Raw genomic sequence first — 14,564 nt, forward strand, 5'->3', positions numbered from 1 at the left:
TTAGGAGTTTTCATCAGGCTTAGCCCTTTGTTTCTATTTTATTTTATTTTAATTAACTTTATGTTATATTATTATTATTGTAACCCATTTTTACTATAATTTTATTTACTATCTTTTATTATATGGTTATTTTATTATATCATAATGTATTGCTAATGTTCCACATGTTTATTGTTTCCGCATATTCATTGTACCACTTGTTTCGCTGTATCCGCCCCTCAGCGACAGTTCAGTTTCATGTAAACCAGTGCGATATGTATCCTATACAGGAACATCTGTATATAAAAGTTAAAAATAAATAAATAAAATGGTTCACTTGTCTGCCCAGCAAGGTGGTGTTTAGGGTTGTAACTGCCACTTTGTGCAGTTTACCTCATATCTTCTGTGTTAGGGCTATTACAGCTATTCTGTGCAGGCAACCCCCATGAAAAAAAAAAAGTTACTCCAAAAGTTACCACATTTCTTCATTTCCATTCTCTAGTCATTTAGGATCCTCTGTGTTTGTCCCACACCTTTCTGCATTTCGTTACCATTCTTGTCTTCACCTCCTCTTCAAGGAGAGCATTCCATGCATTTATCAGCCTTTTCATGAAAAAATATGTTTCCTGATGTTGTTGCTAGGCCTACCTCCTTGGCGCATCAAATTATAACACCCCTAATTCTATAGCTTCCATTCCATCTGAAAAGTTAAATTCTTGTACATTATTAGCCTTCAGGAATTTTAAAGTCTGCATCATTCCCCAATCTCTCTCCTCTAAAAAAATAAATATTTAGGACCTCAAGTTTTCTCTGTGTCTTTTGGTGCAAACCAGTCACCGTTTTGGTTGCCTCTCTGTGGACCACTTCTAGCCAGCCCTTGCCCTTTTTTGAGATTCTGTCTCCAGAACTGAACAAAATACTCCTGGTGGAACATCACCAATGACCTGTACAGGAGCATTATCACCTCTTTCCTGCAGGTTATGCTTCTTTCTATGCAGCCCAAAATTCCTTTCGCCCAAGTCATTGCCTTGTCACTACCTTCAGATCAGACATTATCTCCAAGAGGTCTCTCCCCTATTTGTGCACAATCTCTCACCCTCATGATGTATAGTTTCTTTGAATTACTAATCCCCAAATGCATGACTCTGCACTTCTTAGCATTCAGTCCTAGCTGCTAAATCTTCTATCACTCTTCAAACTTTCATGGATCATGTCATTCTCTATTCCTTCAGCAGTGTCCATTCTGTTGCAGATCTTAGCATCTGCAGAGAGACAAACTTTTCCTTCTAATCCCTCTGCAAGATCGCTGAAAGATATTGGAGAACAGGCCCCCTGAGACACTCCACTTACCAACCTCCTCTCCTTAGAGTGAGTTCTATTTATCTCTACCCACTGTCATCTGTCAGTCAACAAATTTCTAATCCAGTCCACTACCTTGGGATCCACTCTCAGGCAGCTCATTTTATTCATGAGTTCCTGTGTTGGACCTTATCAAAGCTTTGCTAAGATTCAAGTAAAGCATATCAAGTACTCTTCCTTGATCTAATTCTCTAGTCATCCAATCAAACAATCAGATTCATTTGACATAACCTTCCTCTAATAAAACCATGGTGCCTTGGACCCATTGAACTGGAGATACCAGTAGTTCATTATCCTTTCCTTCAAGGGTCTCCATTAATTTTCCCTTCCATAGAGGGAAGGCCAACAGGCCTGTAGTTTCCAGACTCCTCTCTGCTTCCACTGTTGTGAAATGATACCACAACCACCATTCTCCAAGTCTTATGGCACCACTCCCATCTCCAAGGATCTACTGAACATGCTTGCCAGTGGGTCAGACAGCACCTCTCAGATCCCTTAATATCCTCGGATGAATCTCATCAGGCTCCATGGCCTTGTCCACTTTCAGCTTTATTAGCTCCATTCAAAAAAAAAAAAAGGAACACACACACACTTTTTTGTAAATTGGGTGGTATCTCACACCCACCCGTACTCAACTGGTCCTCCTGCAAGGTCTACTTTAGTGAACACTGAACTTAAGTGTTTAATATTACTGATTTTTCCTCATCCTTCACACACTGATCCTCATCTCCTTTCAATCTTACAATACCACCTCTGGTCTATCTCCTTTCTCTGACATATCTGAAGAAATTTTTGTCAGCTCACCGTACCTCTAGCAATCATTTCTTCCACTTGAGCCTTTGCAATCCCAATTGCTTTCATGGTCTTTCAGCTTCACAGATAATCTTCCCTGTATTCTTTTTAAGATTTTGTCCTTTTTGAATACTGATCTTTTTACCTTTATTTTCAACTACCTATTTGAGAACCAATTTCCTTTTCCTCTTATTTTTATTTTTTTTATATAAAGATGTTACCTTTATTTTAACTCCTTTAGTTTGTTTGACAACTGTTCCACTTTACCTATCCTTTCTCCAAGTCTTCAAAGGTTCCTCTTCAAGTTACTTCCTCATTTTACCAAAGCAGTAGTTTAGAAATCTAGGACTTTGAGCTTTGTGCGACTTCTCTCCGCTTCAGCAGTTATATCAAACCACAGCATCTTATGATCAGTAGTGCTCACGCATGCACCTACCTAGACATAAGAGATACTGGACCTGGTACTCACCAACAGTGACAGTACTGCCCCCTCCCCTCATGGATTCCATCATCCACAATCTCTCTTCTTACAGATTCTGCATAATGGATATACTAATCCATAGCTGGCAGATTAAAATCTCCAACCAGAAACAACTCTCCTTTCCTTCCCACCTTTTGGAGGTCTTTGGCCAGATCTTTGTCCAGTTCCTTTGCCTGAGCAGAGGCCTGTAGACCACACCAGTGTAAATGTAAATACCATCACATCTTTTTAAGACAGTACAAAGTGCTTCCTCCTTTCCCTAAGCCACCTGCATTTCAATAGCTTGGATATTATTGTTTTATATAAAGACCTGCTAATACCCTCTTTCCTGTTACCTCTGTCCTTCCACAAGAGGTTATAGCCTGGTATGGCCATATCCCATTTGTTACACTCACTGAACCACATCTCTGTAATAGCAACAATATCCAAATCTACCTCCATCATTAGGGCCTGCAGATTTGAAACATTATTGCCCAGACTAGGAACATTTGTGCTCATAGCCTTTCATCTGTTCCCCTTGGCTTGTTGTTCCTCCTGGTCTCCTGTTCTACCCTTTTATTGAAGAGTGGACTACTAAGCTGAATTATTTTGTTTTTGCCATCCCCTTCATGCGTTCATCAGGGGTGATGTTCCAAATCCTTAAGCTTCCATCTCCTACCCCTGTCCTTTAGCTTCAACTTTATGTCCGGGAGGATATAGAGTCCAACAGGATAAAGATCATACAAGAGACTAAATGCTCAGTAGAATCTATATGGGTAGAAATCCCATGTGTGTTGGGTAAGAGTATAGTGATAGGAGTATACTACCGTTCACCTGGACAAAATGGTCAGACAGATGATGACATGCTAAGAGAAATCAGGGAAGCTAACCAATTTGGCAGTGCAATAATAATGGGAGATTTCAATTACCCCAATATTGACTGGGTAAATATAACATCAGGACTTGTTAGAGACAAAGTTCCTGGATGTAATGAATGACTGCTTCATGGAGCAATTGGTTCAGAACCAACAAGAGAGGGAGCTATTTTAGATTTAATTCTTAGTGGAACGCAGGATTTGATGAGAGAGGTAATGGTGGTGGGGCCACTTGGCAATAGTGATCATAACATGAACAAATTTAAACTAATAACTGAAAGGGGGACAATAAGTAAATCTATAGCTCTAACACTAAATTTTCAAAAGAGAAACTTTGATAAAACGAGGAAAATAGAAAAAAACTGAAAGGTGCAGCTGCAAAGGATAAAAGTGTTCAACAGGCATGGACATTGTTTAAAAATACAATCCTAGAGGTGCAGCCCAGATGTATTCCATGCATTAAAGGTGGAAGGAAGGCAAAACGATTACAGTCATGGTTAAAAGGTGAGATGAAAGAGGCTATTTTAGCCAAAAAAAAAATCCTTCAAAAATTGGAAGAAGGATCCATCTGAAGAAAATAGGATAAAACATAAGCATTGTCAAGTGTAAAACATTGATAAGACAGGCGAAGAGAGAATTTGAAATGAAGTTGGCCACAGAGGCAAAAACTCATAATAAAAACTTTTAAAAATATATCTGAAGCAAGAAACCTGTGAGGGAGTCGGTTGGACCATTAGATGACCAAGGGTTTAAAGGGCATCTTAGGGAATATAAGGCCATTGCAGAAAGACTAAATGAATTCTTTGCTTCCGTGTTTACTAATGAGGATGTTGGGGAGATACCAGTTCTGGAGATGGTTTTCAAGGGTGATGAGACAGATGAACTGAATCAAATCACTGTGAACCGGAAAGATGTAGTAGGCCAGATTGACAAACTAAAGAGTAGGAAATCACCTGGACCGGATGGTATGCATCCTAGGTACTGAAGGAACTTAAAAATGAAATTTCTGATCTATTAGTTAAAATGTGTAACCTATCACCCATTGTACCTGAAGACTGGAGGGTGACCAATGTAACCCCAATATTTAAAAAGGGCTCCAGTGGCAATCCTGACTTCAGTGCCAGGAAAAATAAATAGTGGACACTATTCTAACGATCAAAATTGTAGAGCATTTAGAAAGACATGGATTATGGAACACAGTCAACATGGATTTACTCAAGGGAAGTCTTGCCTAACAAATCTGCTTCATTTTCTTGAAGGGGTTAATAAACATGTGAATAAAGGTGAACCAGTAGATGTAGTGTATTTGGATTTTTAGAAGGTGTTTGACAAAGTCCCTCATGAGAGGCTTCTAAGAAAACTAAAAAGTCATGGGATAGGAGGAGATGTCCTTTCATGGATTACAAACTGGTTAAAAGACAGGAAACAGAGTAGGATTAAATGGTCAATTTTCTCAGTGGAAAAGGGTAAACAGTGGAGTGCCTCAGGGATCTGTACTTGGACCGGTGCTTTTCAACATATTATATATATGATCTGGTAATGATCTGATAATATATATATGATCTGGAAAGGAATATGATGAGTGAGGTTATCAAATTTGCAGACGATACAAAATTATTCATAGTTAAATCACAAGCGGATTGTAATTCATTACAGGAGGACCTTGCAAGACTGGAAGATTGGGCATCCAAATGGCAGATGAAATTTAATGTGGACAAGTGCAAGGTGTTGCATATAGGGAAAAATAACCCTTGCTGTAGTTATATGTTAGGTTCCTTATTAGGAATTCCACCCAGGAAAAAGATCCAGGCATCATAGTGGATAATACTTAAGAATCGTCAGCTCAGTGTGCTGCAGCAGTCAAAAAAGCAAACAATGTTAGGAATTATTAGGAAGGGAATGGTTAATAAAATGGAAAATGTCATAATGCCTCTGTATCACTCCCTGATGAGATTGCATTGAATACTGTGTACAATTCTGGTCACCGCATCTCAAAAAAAAGATATAGTTGCAATAGAGAAGGTACAGAGAAGGGCAACCAAAATGATAAAGTGGATGGAACAGTTCCCCTATGAGGAAAGGCTGAAGAGGTTAGGGCTGTTCAGCTTGGAGAAGAGAAGGCTGAGGGGGAATATGATAGAGGTCTTTAAAATCATGAGAGGTGTAGAATGAGTAGATGTGAATCAGTTTTTACACTTTCGGCTAATATTAGGACTAGGGGGCATTCCATGAAGTTAGCAAGTAGCACATTTAAGACTAATTGGAGACAATTCTTTATCACTCAATGCACAATTAAGCTCTAGAATTTGTTGCCAGAGGATGTGGTTAGTGCAGTTAGTGTAGCTGGGTTCAAAAAAGGTTTGGATAAGTTCCTGGAGGAGAAGTCCATTAACTGCTATTAATCAAGTTGACTTAGGGAATGGCCACTGCTATTGATTGCATCAGTAGCATGGGATCTTCTTGGTGTTTGGGTAACTGCCAGGTTCTTGTGTCCTGGTTTGGTCTCTGTTGGAAACAGGATGCTGGACTTGATGGACCCTTGGTCTGACCCTGCATGGCAATTTCTTATGTTCTTATGAGCCTATAAGGGACACTACCAGGAGTCCCTTAATACCTCGGGGTTCCACACTAGATCTTAATGCCTGGTCCTTGGTACTAACACTAACAGCATTCTGATTCATGAAGGAATCCTCCAGGATTGAGCAGATCCTTCGAAGCAGCTGAATAAGCCAATTTCTAGACTTCTTATCCAGGTCTTCATGCCTCTCTGAATGTTGATCCAGAGCTGCAACTCCATCAGTGGCAGCAATTTCATCCAGGGACTCCATGACACCAAATCCAGCCATCACTGTTTGAATCTTAGAGTGGAGCCACCAGTCACCTCCTGGGAAGAATCAATATCAGAAGTATCTGAGCACAATGGTGAGGAAGGCATTCTTGTGTGGGATGGAGACTTCCATAATGTCCCCACTATTGTCCTCTCTAGCTGGAACAAACGAGCTCTGAACATGATTATCCAACAGGCCTGAAGCAACATGAATGCTGAAGGTAAAGCCACAATCTTCTCTTCTCATCTTCTGCTCAGTATGGGTAGGAAGGCAAGCAAGAAAAATAAATACGAAGATCTATGAAGAGCTTCCAAATCAGCGTCCGTCAACAGTGGTCATTTTGGTTCCCCCTCCCTATCTGTATCTTTTGATCTATTTCAGACACATCACTATCATACATATTTATTAAAAATAACATTAAATAAAGGGAGAAAGATTGAAAGGAGACTAGGAGCAAGGTGTTGAAAAAGATGAAGAAATAGCAGAAATGTTAACACAAATATTTCAGTTTGGTTTTCACTAAAACACGACAATGGAGAAGGACCATTGCTTGCTAACAAGAGTACAGATGAGAATGGGGTAGATATAATCCCATTTACAGAAAAGCCATGGGGGCCAGATGAGATACATCTCAGGATACTTAGGGAGCTTAGAGAAGCTTTGCAGAACTGTTCAATAGATCCTTACAGTCAGGAGTAGTGTCACAGGAGTGGAGAAGAGTGATTGTGGTTCCATTTCACAAATGTGGGAGCAGGGAGGAGGCTGGAAATAACAGGCCAGTTAGCCTTACCTCAGTAGGATTCAAGACATGGTTTTACTAGAGGGACAATCCTGTCAAAGAAATCTAATTGATTTTTTTTTTATTCGCAGACTAGAAAATTGGAACAAGGAAGAGGGCTACTTGGATAGTTTACTTGGATTTCAGCAAAGCTTTTGATACAGTCCCACATAGAAGGCTCATCAATAAACTGAAAGGTTTAGGAGTGCATTCCAAGGTGAAGGAATGGATTACAAATTGGCTAAGAGATATCAGCAAATGGTGGTAAATGGAACCTATTCTGAAGAAAGAAGAGTGATAGGTGGAGTCTTGAAAGAGTAGATATGAATCAGTTATTTACACTTTTGAATAATAGAAGGACTAGAGGGCATTCCATTAAGTTAGCAAGTAGCACATTTAAGACTAATTGGAGGAAATTATTTTTCACTCAACACACAATAAAGCTCTGGAATTTGTTGCCAGAGGATGTGGCTAGCGCAGTTAGTGTAGCTGGGTTCAAAAAAGGTTTGGATAAGTTCTTGGAGGAGAAGTCCATTAACTGCTATTAATCCAGTTTACTTAGGGAATAGCCACTGCTATTAATTGCATCAGTAGCATGGGATCTTCTTAGTGTTTGGGTACTTGCCAGGTTCTTATGGCCTGGATTGGCCTCTGTTGGAAACAGGATGCTGGGTTTGATGGACCCTTGGTCTGACCCAGCATGGCAATTTCTTATGTTCCTCAAGGATCAATTCTGGGACCAATTTTATTCAATCTCTTTGTGAATGATATTATGGAGGGATTAGAAGATACAATTTGTCTTTTGCTGATGGCATGAAGATCTGCAACATCTGAAGGAGTAAAGATAATGAGAACTAGCCAAAGAAAGCTAGAGAAGTGGTCAAAGGTTTGGTAGTTTGTATTCAATGCCAAGAAGTGTAGAGTCATGCATTTGGGGTACAGCAATCCATAGGAGTTGTACGTGCTGGGGGGCAAAAGACTAATGTGCACAAACTGGGAGAAACACCTCAGGGTGATAGTGTCTGATGATCTGAAGGTGGTGAAGCAACGTGACAAGGTGGTGGACAAGGCCAGAGGGAGGCTGGGCTGCATAAAAAAAAGGCAAAACTAGCAGAAAATAAATAGGTGATGACACTGTACAGATCCCTGGTGAGGACTCACTGGAACACTGTATTCAATTCTGGAGAATTCATCTCAAAAAGGATAAGGACAGAATGCATTTGGGGAATAGAGAAAATGAAAAGCAATCTAAGAACCTAAGAAGTAATCAAAAGGTTTGACAGTTGGTATTCAATGCCAAGAAATGCAGTCATTCATTTGAGATACAGAAATTCAATGGAGCTGTACATGGTGGGGGGGGGGGGGGGGGGGCAAATGTCTAATATGCATAGACTGGGAGAGAGACCTCGAGGTCATAGTGTCTGATGATCTGAAGGTGGCAAAGCAGTACAACAAGACGGTAGCTAAGGCCAGAGGAACACTGGGCTGCATAGACACACAACCAGCAGTTTAAAAGGACATGATAATGCCTCTGTACAGGTCATTGGTGAAGCCTCATCTTGAGTACTGTATTCAGTCCTGGAGACCAAATCTCAAAAAGGATAGAGACAAGATGAAAGTGGTCCAGAGAAAGGAGACCAAAATGTTGTGGGATCTGCACCAAAAGAATTATGAAATGAGGACTAGGGGGCACGCCATGAAGTTAGCATGCAGCACATTTAAAACTAATCGGAAAAAGTTTTTTCACTCAAAGTACAATTAAACTCCAGAATTTGTTGCTAGGGGATGTGGATAGTGCAGTTAGTGTAGCTGGGTTTAAAAAAAAGGTTTGGATAAGGTCTTGGAGGAGAAGTCCATTACCTGCTATTAATCAATTTGACTTAGAAAATAGCCATTGCTATTACAGCTGGGATATACTTCTTTTTTGGGTAATTGCCAGGTACTTGTAGCCTGGATTGACCACTGTTGGAAACAGGAATTTTTTCTTCATGGAATACCCTCGTTAAAGAGGTAGTGAAGACAAGGATGGTAATGGAATTCAAAAGTGCATGGCATAAGCACAGAGGATTCCTAGTGGCTAAATGATGGAGATAAAGAAAAATGTAACCTGTGTTGACTGGGGTAACCCTGGCACAGAGCAAAACATTTACCTTAAAAGAGAAAAAAAAAAAGATTGCTGGGCAGACTAGATGGACCACTTGGGTCTTTTTCTGCCAACATTTACTATGTTAGGATGCATGTTAATGGGGCAATTTTGAATATTTCCATGTATGTATGTGGCAGGGAGATTGGGGAGTAAGTAAAATAGCACATATACTTTTGACAATCACATGTACATGCATGGTTCTAACCCTGAAACCCCCTCTGGCAATGCCTCTTTAAATCCAGCTAAAAAGATGAGCTATAGAGAGTCAAAAAAAAAATCATGAAATATTTTTTTTCAGTGAGAGGGTAAATGAATGCCTGGAATATCCTCCCAAAGATGGAGACTAACAGTGTTGAAAAAAGAGTGCTATAAAACAGAGGATCCCTAGCAGCAAGAAAAAGCAGCAGTTACAATGGTAACAGTCACATGGACTGAAGGGGAGTGGGTGTCCACCTCCCTATTCAGAATGGATGAGTCACTGCAAAGTAGACTGGATGGGCCATTTTGATCTTTATCTGCTGCTAGTTACTATGTTACAGGAGGACAATTTTGAGCCTATTTAATGAGGTGGGTACTTGTTATCCACATAAGCAGCTTTGAAGATTGCCCTCTATATGGTTCTGGTGCATTTCTCAACTGGTGAAGACTGTTTACCTTTGCCCTCATGCAAATCCTTCAGTAAAATGCTTGATTTTTCTTAGCCTATCTACCTTGGATCCCCCACAAGAGGGGTAGCACTTGCTCCATCCAAACTAATGCCAAAACATTCAACTGAAGAATCTCTCCAGATATGCTCCCTTCTGCCTGACCCATTACCCTCATTAATTGTGAACATCTGCAGAAGACTGGGACCCCTACTAAGGAGTGTCCCCTATTAGTTAGATCATATAGTGCAGAGTAAACAAACAAACCATCTCTGCCACAGCAACCCCACTGGAGGCTGCTGCTGTAATAGTTAATTCCCTCTTGCATATTAACAAGTGACCTTAAGTGTCTATAGATATTTTTTTTTTAGTTTGGAGCTGATAGGGGAATGAAAGGGAAGAAGCTTTTCCTTTCATTTTTTATACAACAGGCCCAAATCCTTGGCTGATGAATCTTAGGCCATCAAGAGGCTTATTTATAACTCCCAGTCAGTGGTTGATAAATCTCTCCTTTTCTAGATTTACTCTGTGTGATTTTTATTGGAAGGACATTTTATCCACCTTTCCTATCCGAGAGAGTAGCGAAGACTGAGATTTTTCAAGCCATCTAGGCAATCCTCAATTCCAAGGGCCCCTATTTCTAATCCAGCAAATAGTTGAGAAGGAATAGATAGCCAGCTAGCACCATAACTGGGAGGAGAGAGGAAAAATAGAGCTAACATACTGAACCTCCCTAAAAGCAAACAGCTAAGGAGGTACCCACAAGGTACAACAGAGAGATGAAGAGAAAACTAAAGATTACAAGTTCATGCAGTGGATCCCAAGTATTTCAAGGGAAATCCTTAAGAGGATAGGAGGACTTTGTTCAGAGAACCTGGAGCAGCTACACATTCCATCCAAAGATAAAGAAGAAACCCTGAGGAAACGATTAAGGAACCATGGATTCACAGGCATACTACTTTTAGTTGCTTTATAGAGATAACTTGAGACATTTATTTATTTAAATAAAATAATTTATAATCTGCACTCAGACACAATGGTCAAGGAAGAGTACAAAAAAAAAATACATCTTAAGGTGATGGGTCTGGTATTGAGTGTGTGCCCTAAGTCCTAGTGTTCTCTCTATTAGTCCTGAATGCAGTCCTCTGTTGAGAAGGATAGATCTATAAGGCCTTGGGCATTTGGTATATTATGTTTCAGATGTCAAAGAAGCTGGACAGTATGAGGGTGTTCCAAAAAAAACGAACAATATGGCACTTAGTACATGGATACCTGATAGCAAGGCTGAAATCCCAGAAAAAATACATCTTTGCTCTAACATTAACCAGGTTTTGTTCTTTTGTCTATTGTATTTGACTGTTTATTTTTGTGTTTTGTTTTTTTGGTGTTTTTTGTTTTTGTTTTTTTACTCTGCCTCGACCATTATATGTGAGTGTAGATTACAAATATATATACACACATTTTATATAGCTCATGGCTGCTCAAAAGGGCCAGCTTGGTTAATATCAGAATCTTCACTGTTACATCAAAGACATAACAATTAAATCCTTAAGAGATTCGTGACCTTACACATCCATACAGCTTAAATTAGCCATTAAAACAGTATGGATGTGTAAGGTCATAGCACTTATACCATGTATTTGATGTGGTGGTGAAGAATAGAATAAGCAAGCCAGCCATTTTGAGAAGCCAGGAATCATGTAAGTTTATGGCATTCACCAATATCAAGTTTGTCTTAGTCAATACTCAGATATTGATATGAAAGTTGAAACATATTAAAGCAAGTACAGCAATTAGCCTATTTACCTTCTAACATAACCCTCTAATGAAGCTGCATAGTGTGAAATGGAGGCCTGGTCGGAATCAAAACATTTTTTGGATTTTGTGAGCTGAATCTGTTCTCAGTAACTTGCAGAGTTCTTCATAAGAACACTATTTGTTGGTAAAATGTATTTAATTTTTAAGTTACTCTTTTGAAAATGAGAAACCTGAATGTTTATGCCAATAGTAATTAAGATCTCTTGCAAAGTCTGGTGGCAATAAGGAGCACAAGAAATTAGCTTGCTGCCCAGTACAGTAACTTACAAACAGGCTTTTTCATCCCTTAACAGAAGACTGCTATCAATGCAATTACTGAAACAGTACTAAGACTTTCTTAGCATTTTTCTGTATATATATATATATTTGTTTTCATTTTAAATGTTCTTTGTTGTAGCAGTCCACAAAAAAAAAAAAAAAAATCCAGAAAGGCAGTAGACAGTGAAAACAGAGAAAATGAATATACCATAACAGAAGTTTTTTCTGTAGTATGGTAATATAATCCTTTAAAAAAAAAAAAAAAAAAGAAAAGAAAAAGCCTCCCCTAAGCAAAAGTTCCTGTTCTCCCATTAAAGACCCTACAGCAAATATGTATTTTATTTTATTGTAGCACAGTTTTAAGCTAAAGATAATAGGTACCATCAGGGTTTGACATATAAAGATTGATAAATGTTATGCGATGCTATTTATGGCAATACCTATAAATAGTTCATTTCATCTTCTTTATGCTTTTCTCTGTACCATGTCAGCCACCTGGAGTTGCTAATGTGGAGCTATTGTTGTAATAATCCTTTGAATTCAATTTGGAGCTCATGAAAGATGCTAAGGCCTGCCCTAAAGAATCAACATTGTTCAGTGTTGTTTTTTTCCTTCAAACACCTGCCTCACATTGCTACCAGCAGACAGCAACTACTGAAGTGCTCAGAAAAACCAACGCCCATTAAAAAAAAAAAAAAAAAAAAAGACATGAAGTGGGGCTTTTTTTTTTTTTTTGTATTTAGCACCATCAAGTTCTCACTAAAGAAAAACAAAGTTATGACTAAGAATCAAAAAGGAAACTGTTTAAACAATCCAGAAATAGACATTTTAGATCACCAGGGAATCCCCTTCACTAAGTCACAGCGAAAGTTTTCCCCTACTACACCCAACTACATGGTTTCTATACATAAAATATCGCAGCCGGTAGACCACATGGCTCATCTAATCTGCTCATTTTCATTACCTATAGCAATGCATCAGATCTTACTTGATCTCTGCTTTTATCCTTATTGTTTGATTTATTTACTGCTTTTCGGTACTTCAAAGCAGATTACATTCAGGTACTGTAGGTATTTCTCTGTTTCCAGATGGCTCAGAATCTGAAGTTTGTACCTGATGCATCGGAGGGTAAAGTGACTTGCCCAAGGTCACAAGGAGTGGCAGCAGGAACTGAACTGGGCTACTCTTCCATTGTACCATTAAGGATCCTTTGTGGCCTACTTGAATGCCATCATTTTTCTCCCCTGGAAAACTTGCGCCATGCATCCTCTGAAGAAATATTTCCTTGCGTTACTCCTGAATCTTCCCTTGTCCAGCATTAAAATATAAGGCTCCCTTTTCTAGAACAACTTTTCCACTCCAAAATACTTGCCTCTTGTGCCTTACTTATACCCTTTATATTCTAAAGGCCGGATTTTAAAAAGGGACATGCACGCAAATACTGGCAGTTACGCGCGTGACCGGGCCCTGCGCGCGCAACCACCGATAAGCGCACAAGTGCCGTGCCCTGAAAAAGGGTGACGGCTGGGCAGGGTGGGACAGGACAGAGTGGCCGACACAGCGACCATTAGCCGCTGTTCCGGGGAAGTACACGCCGGCAGCTGGCCGGCGCGTGCAAGTTGCTTCTGCTCCAAAGGAGCAGCAAGTAAAAAAATGTTAAAAATTCTTAAGAACCTAAGAAAATGCCATACTGGGTCAGACCAAGGGTCCATCAAGTTAGGTAGGGGTTGGGGTGGAGAGAGGATAGGGAAGGAAGGTTAGGGCGGGGGGGGGGGAGGGTAGGGAAGTTCCCTTCCAGTCTGCTCCTTAGTTGGAAGGGAACGGGGGGAGGCCGATTGCATCGCCGTGCGCAATATTAAAAGATTCCCCCCGCGCTGCCTGCACTGCCAAGGATTTTTATAACTGGCGCGCACTTGTTATAAAATTGCACACATGGACACGCACTCACTTCTTTTAAAATCTACCCCAATGTTTTAAAGTTCAGATGTCTTAATGCTGTACTAAACTAGACAGTATGCTGCTTTTCTTGGGTTGAGATTCTTAATAAAAAAAAAAAATACTTAAGATACATTGCCAGCCTTTGTAGACTTATAATATTCAGGTCAAATAATTACGCTGTCTGACGAGTAGCAGACTGAAGAAGAGGCTTGTAGTGGGATTAAAGAGTTATGTTATATGGAAACAAGTTGCATTCTACTTTATATTACTTTATTTCATCATTTGTTTCAACTTGATAACTTCCCTTCCTTGAACATGTCAAAGTGAGGTACAATCTAAATCTCTCAAATACCTCATAAAACCATAATAAACTGGTACAAAGGCATACGAACACAACATCATAACTTAAACATATGCATAAAGGACAAAACAGATATGTGCTGTACCTTGATATATCTATGTAGAATTCTAAAAATAAAAAGGATAAAAAAAAAGTATTCATTACTTGGAGAAACCTGGTTTCCCTCCTACCAAAACAAAATTCTGCTGCTGCTGGTAGTAATGAGGCAAGCAAGGCATTGAGGTATGGTTTCCAGATTGTGAAAAAGTACTTCAGCTGATTCACCCCTATTCAGTAAGGCCAACATTTGTTCCCTGCTCATAGGAAAGGTAATTCTCAAATGCATTTT

The 14,564-nt window shown here is 39.5% G+C and overlaps 1 protein-coding gene across 6 annotated transcripts in view; it reads right to left on the reverse strand.

Annotated features, from left to right (window-relative positions):
• Positions 1-14,564, reverse strand: part of NFATC1 (nuclear factor of activated T cells 1) — a 359,353-nt gene that overhangs the window by 178,753 nt on the left and 166,036 nt on the right. The gene's annotated exons all lie outside the window — the stretch shown is intronic.

The sequence above is a fragment of the Rhinatrema bivittatum genome, chromosome 2, assembly GCF_901001135.1.
Source record: "Rhinatrema bivittatum chromosome 2, aRhiBiv1.1, whole genome shotgun sequence".
NCBI classification, from domain to species: Eukaryota; Metazoa; Chordata; class Amphibia; order Gymnophiona; family Rhinatrematidae; genus Rhinatrema; species Rhinatrema bivittatum.